This window comes from Xiphias gladius, chromosome 24 (genome assembly GCF_016859285.1).
Source record: "Xiphias gladius isolate SHS-SW01 ecotype Sanya breed wild chromosome 24, ASM1685928v1, whole genome shotgun sequence".
NCBI lineage: Eukaryota > Metazoa > Chordata > Actinopteri > Istiophoriformes > Xiphiidae > Xiphias > Xiphias gladius.
Genome location: NC_053423.1, coordinates 13,440,430 through 13,446,487, shown reverse-complemented (window position 1 = coordinate 13,446,487; position 6,058 = coordinate 13,440,430). Strand labels below are relative to the sequence as shown.

Here is a 6,058-nt window from a genome sequence, read left to right as displayed (position 1 = left end):
TTTCAGGAAAAACCCAAGTGAATAAATGGTTTAGTACTTCACTGCCACCACTTCACTCCCGGACTGGCAGTGTGAGATGCTTTGAATCAGCATTTAGACTTTAATGTCGGAAGATTAAAATCTACAGACAATAAAACTGAAGAGTAAACTGAAATAATAAAATATCAAAAAAAAAAAAAAAATTAAAAGAATAGAACTTCTGCTGGTGTTTGGGAATGGGTGGCTGAGAGGTTGCGGGTCTGAGTTTTTAAAGTCCCCTCTCGGCGACCTGAGAAGAGTCTGCAAGCACACCTGGCGAAGTGTATCAGCGCCGCATCCGAGGTGTGGGGATACCCAATGTAAAGTGCCAAAAGCTTATAGTGGATTTTAGGACACGCGATAATAATCATCCTATGACGTATACATATATACATCGGGCATGAGAGGTTTGGGCACTTTCGTCTCAGAGACGATGAAAACAGGTGACAAGTAGAAGGTAGCGCAAGTATGGTAGACAACAGACTGTGATGAGATCCAGGAAGTGGGCAGGGGGCGCGAATTGATTTACAGCTTGAGGGGAGATGGGACAACGAGCAGGAGGAGGAGGAACAGCCTGACCCGAGAGTAGAAGAGAATGTAGCAGGATTGGATGACCTTGGCATAGCTTTCGGACTGGCAGATAACATAGGCAGAAAACCAACCCTAAGATCAGACACGCACAAGAAAGCTATTCAAGGGCATCACCAATTCCCACTGATAACGTCAGGGGGAGGGATGAGATACAAGCCGTTTGGTATAGGGGATGTGCGATAGTGGATAAACTGCCCCGGTGGCTGAGGGAGGAATTTGTGGCTGAACCAATTAGACCGTTAACTGCGGGACAAAGACTGGCCTTGGGCGACTTTTAGGGCAGTGGTAGCGCGCTGCCTAACGAGGGTGGCGTCATGGATCTCGAGAGAGAAGTCGGCACCAGTAGGATTGGAGATGACATACCACTGGCGTGTGATTACAGACATAGGGCGGGCTATGAGAGAAAAATATCCACTTCCCAGCGCAGCAATAATGCCCCAAAATGAAATGGGATCCCAAACAGAACCCCCGTGAGTACATAGATCAGGAAAAGACACATGGCTTAAATATACTGGCCAACATCCAGGAAAAGCAGGGACACAGAGAGGAGTGGTTCAGACAGGCAGTATTAGAAGGTGTCCCTGAAGAAGTCAAAACAGCTATGATAAGCAACCCTGATCTGCCTGGGAGTGATTCACATGTGAGGCGCCATCTCATGCACCACTTATCTCGAGCACAAGACACATGCGAGAAGGAACAAGATAACATTAAAGAATTGCAGACACAGCTGCTCAAACTGCAACACACTGAAGCTAGACAGAAAACACAAGAGAAGAATAGGAAGAAAGGAGAGCCCATAAAAATAATGATGACAGCTGAACAAAATCAGAACCCCGACCTGTACCCCGTTCCGCCTTGGGTGCCACCACCATTGCAGCAGCAGAGGGGCTATAGTGGGGGGAGCATGAGAGGACGGGGCGGACGAAGGGGAGGCGTAAGGGGTGGACCTGCTCAGCCGGGGGGAGGCCGTTGCTACTACTGTGAAGAAATAGGACATTGGGTCCGCGATTGCCCCCACCTGAGAAAAGGAGGAGGCAGGGGAGGTCCAGCTGGAGGAAGAGGTGGGCGGTCCAGAGGCAGGGGATGGGCATCATATGGGCCGCCTACCGAGGCAGAGCCATATAGAACCAACATGCCGGCCGTCCACTGGGAGCCACCTGAAGAGTGGGATCCTCAGTACCAGTGACACGCCCCACAGAGAGACTCTGGCAGCACTACCACGGCAGATCCAATGCTGTCAGTACAAGTCGAAGAGCAGACTCTGCCATTTTTGGTTGACACGGGAGCCACCGTCTCTACCATGAAGGCGGTGCCTCCTGCTTCCTTTTCGGATTAATCCATCACACTAATGGGGTTCTCTGGGAATAGCTGACTCTGGCGATATCCAAGTCACTCAGAACGCAGTTGGGGAAACTATGTCTGACTCTTCCTTTTTTGCACTCACCGCCGCCCCCTGAATTTATTGGGAAGAGATCTGTTGGTGAAATTAGGGCGTCGATAATGTGCAGTGCGGATGGTTTGGTGGTCACTCTACGGATGGAACGAAACTGCCATGTTTGGGGCAAAGCCACCTCAGGTCAGTACCTCCTACAGCCTGTACACGAACAGTACGCTGACATCTACTGGGGCCTGTTACAGCCGGACACGGTTGAGCGGCGAGGTATCCTCTGGGCATACATGCTGTGGAAACCCTGGATCGCCCTCCTGGAGCCCTATATCTCCTCCTGATCCCCTCACGTCACCCTCTTTACGACAGGCTGCCGACAGATTGGTATCAGGACCAATTCCAGGAACAACTGGATGGTCATGAATGGACGATTGAATCACAAAATATTTATGTGGCACCCCAGGCGTGGCGGCAGCGGTCCTATTGACTCCCGAACAGGCTGCATGGTACAGGATGGGGATGAAGCGTCCCCACATGTCTCATTAGCTCTACACCCCGCACATCAGGCCAAAGAACTAGGGGTATAGTAAAAGGGCACAGGAACAGGCGGATTGGGTACAAACAACCATCCCACAGGTACACTACTCTCCCGCTTCACGACGATCGCATAAATATCAATGCCACCGACACAGCAACCATGGAACACACACATATCACACGCCAACATGGTAGGGAGAAAACAGATCATCACCTGGCAGCACACATGATTGAGTCACTCCCTCAACGACAGGGCTCAGAGCCCTACTGATGTAGTATGGGCTGGGCACTGGAGAGCACTGGGCTGGCTAGCTCAGAACCTAAGATCACCACTAACGGGCAGAATAATCCCCAGTGACAAAATCGGTAACAGGGTAGTCCACCCCTGTTACGAAGCAAGAAGACATCGAAAGGAGAAAGGGAAACAGCGCCCTTCCTGCATGTAGCAAAACCGCTACCCACGCAAGAATTAAAAGCTAGAAAAATTGATTCAATGTCGCCGCTCAGCTTAGCATTTGTATTTTCTGTTGGATAATTGTACTCATGGTGTTTGGCTGGGGCTTAAGTAGATTGCTATTGACAGGGCACACCCGCTTATAAGTACATATAGAAAAACAGGGGACGACATTAACAGTGTGTGCCGAGATGCCTGTCAATAATACTAAGTACTGGGAGTTGGGGCTTTGACACAAAGGGTTGGCCGCCTGGAAAACCAAGGAAGATAACAGTGTAAATAATAAAGGCTTTCGCTTGCTTGGCACATATATTCCGGCGCATAAAGGTATTATGTCGTGCTTATTTCCCCGGCGGTAGGCTAGGATGCGTTTATCTGGCAATCCCGCTATTGGCATGGCTGGCAGCCCTGTCAGTTAGATTGATTGACACTGCGATTCAGGGAAGAACATGAGGCCATGATGCCACCGCTCCTGCCCTTAGAGGAGCACATAGAAGTAACCGACAACAAAGTTAGGCTTAGGGTTGTGGGTGATTTTTGAGTGATCTCTTTGCAGCGATCAAAAGGGGAATTGTGGGGATACCCAATGTAAAGTGCCAAAAGCTTATAGTGGATTGTAGGACACGCGATAATAATCATCCTATGACGTAATACATATATACATCGGGCATGAGAGGTTTACGGGCACTCGTCTCAGAGACGATGAAAACAGGTGACAAGTAGAAGGTAGCGCAAGTATGGTAGACAACAGACTGTGATGAGATCCAGGAAGTGGGCAGGGGGAGGATCCAGCGAAGACAGTACTTAAGACACCACTAAAAGATAACGAGTCAGATCTCTCTTGTTACCACTTTGAATGCATATGCTCTATGCAGTAACGGAGGGATCTCCGCACTTTGCAAACTGCGTGATAAAACTGAGTGCACTGTCTACAGTCGTCTCTCTCTGTGTGTTCCTTGCTGCATCAACGTTCACGGGGAGTGGAAATTGTTACCACTCAACACTGGTAACCTGATTAAAGACTCTTCTACCTTCAGGGGAAACCTGCGGTTCACCCTGGCTAATGTAAGACAACACTGCCACTACCTAAATTCTAAAGCTCACTTGAACACCAGCTTTTAGGGAAAGAGAGCTACGAACATTTTTATGTAAAGCTTCTGTCAGTATGAGAATGTGCATTCTTCTTTATCTCCAAATGAATGTGTGAACCCTAAAATCTGGGTTCCAGGCTTCATTCAGCTAAGTAACAGGAGAGGGGAGATTACACTTAGACTGAAGTTACGCCATAAAGGATCATTTTGCTATTTTAACCCTTGTTTTTTCTTTCCATTCTGATCGACATTTTGTCAGTTCTTCATCATATAGCCAGAGTAATATTTTTAGTTGGTCCAGAAATATGAACTATGCATGCTTGTCTCTCATCTCCTTGCCGGTGTGTGTGACGATGCAGATGAAAATTGCCCAAGAGCGCCAGCGCCAAGAGCACCACTGACTCACTGAGGAGAGAGATCAACGAGCTGAGCAAGGTCCAGAATAAAATGATGTGAGAGGAAGCAGGTCAGTCAAGTGAATTTTAGTCACAATTCACACAGCCTACCATCCACGGGTTGATTCTACTCCACTTTATGAGATGGTTACTCATTATTTTATGGCTTTCTTTTAATCTCCAGATGAAGGATGAGATTTCTGATCTGACCAAGGACATTCAGAAATTGATGGGTCAGATATGGAACTGTGACTCCAAGCTGCATCAGGCCACCCAACGCCTGGACATCCTCAACCAGAGACCTGGACGTGAGCACTGCCTGACCAGGTAAGTGGCTCACTCAACAGCTGAGATATGATACGGTTGCAGTCAGAAACACAGAAATGAAATAGCCTTTCAGATCTTAGTTGTTGTCACTGTGGAAACGTGGCGGCTTTAACCTCTTTTTTTCTGTTCCTCCTCCAGCCCTACATCAGCCTCACACTGGAGAAACATGACCTGGCAAAGATGGTGGATGGACTTAACCCAGTACTGAAGCGCTCCCAGTAAGTCTGTCTAGCAGTAGCTATAGCCCGTCACCTAATGTCTTACTTTTAAATATTTTGACCCTCTTCCGTAAGATATCCTGAATGTATCCATTTTCATGTTAACCCTCAATTCTAGGCGGGACTTGGAGGTTGCACGCAGGCGTCTGAAGGTTCTGGAGGACAAACTGGTCAAGAATGCTCATAACCTGAACGTGGAGCAGAAGTGCCAGAACCTGCACCAAAGTTTCCTGCCTGCGCTCGACACCACCGTGGTCCTGGCCAACAAGGCCACGGGCCGCTCCAGCCCTCGAGCCTACTTACAGTAGAGCCTGGCGGAGTGCATTAGCACTCTGCTGCATCCCTGTGGTCTCTTCCATGCAGTGTTGTAAAATGTAATAAAAAGTCTCAAAGCAAAAATGATATTGGCTAGTTGAGAATCTGTAGGTACCCATCTTTGTTTTCTGCTGGGGATCGAGGCCCCTGTGATTTTGAGTGATAATGTGTTTTTGTTGCATTTTCCCAAAGAAGAACTTGGTGAGTTTGGCCCAGAAACCAAATCATCTAAAAGTTCATTCAGGGGGTTGATGCAAGAAACTGTCTCGTGGTTATTTATTTAGGATTTTTAAAAGTCACATTACCAAAAAGCAGCTGACACACAGTGAATGTGGGGTCTCCTGGGCAGTTGGCTGCTTCCCCCTGTTTTTACAGTATTTTTAGCCTGAAAATATTTAAATTTGAAGACTTTCAGGAAAAACCCCAAGTGAATAAATGGTTTAGTACTTCACCGCCACCACTTCACTCCCGAACCGGGCAGTGTGAGATGCTTTGAATCAGCATTTAGACTTTAATGTCGGAAGATTAAAATCTACAGACAATAAATCTGAAGAGTAAACTGAAATAATAAAATATCAACAACAAAAAATTAAAAGAATAGAATTTCTGCTGGTGTTTGGGAATGGGTGGCTGAGAGGTTGCGGGTCTGAGTTTTTAAAGTCCCCTCTCGGCGACCTGAGAAGAGTCTGCAAGCACACCTGGCGAAGTGTATCAGCGCCGCATCC

The 6,058-nt window shown here is 47.7% G+C and overlaps 1 pseudogene; it reads left to right on the top strand.

Annotated features, from left to right (window-relative positions):
* The window catches only part of LOC120786422, a 9,377-nt pseudogene extending 4,027 nt beyond the window's left edge, over positions 1 to 5,350 (top strand).
* The last annotated feature ends 708 nt before the right edge of the window (positions 5,351 to 6,058 follow it).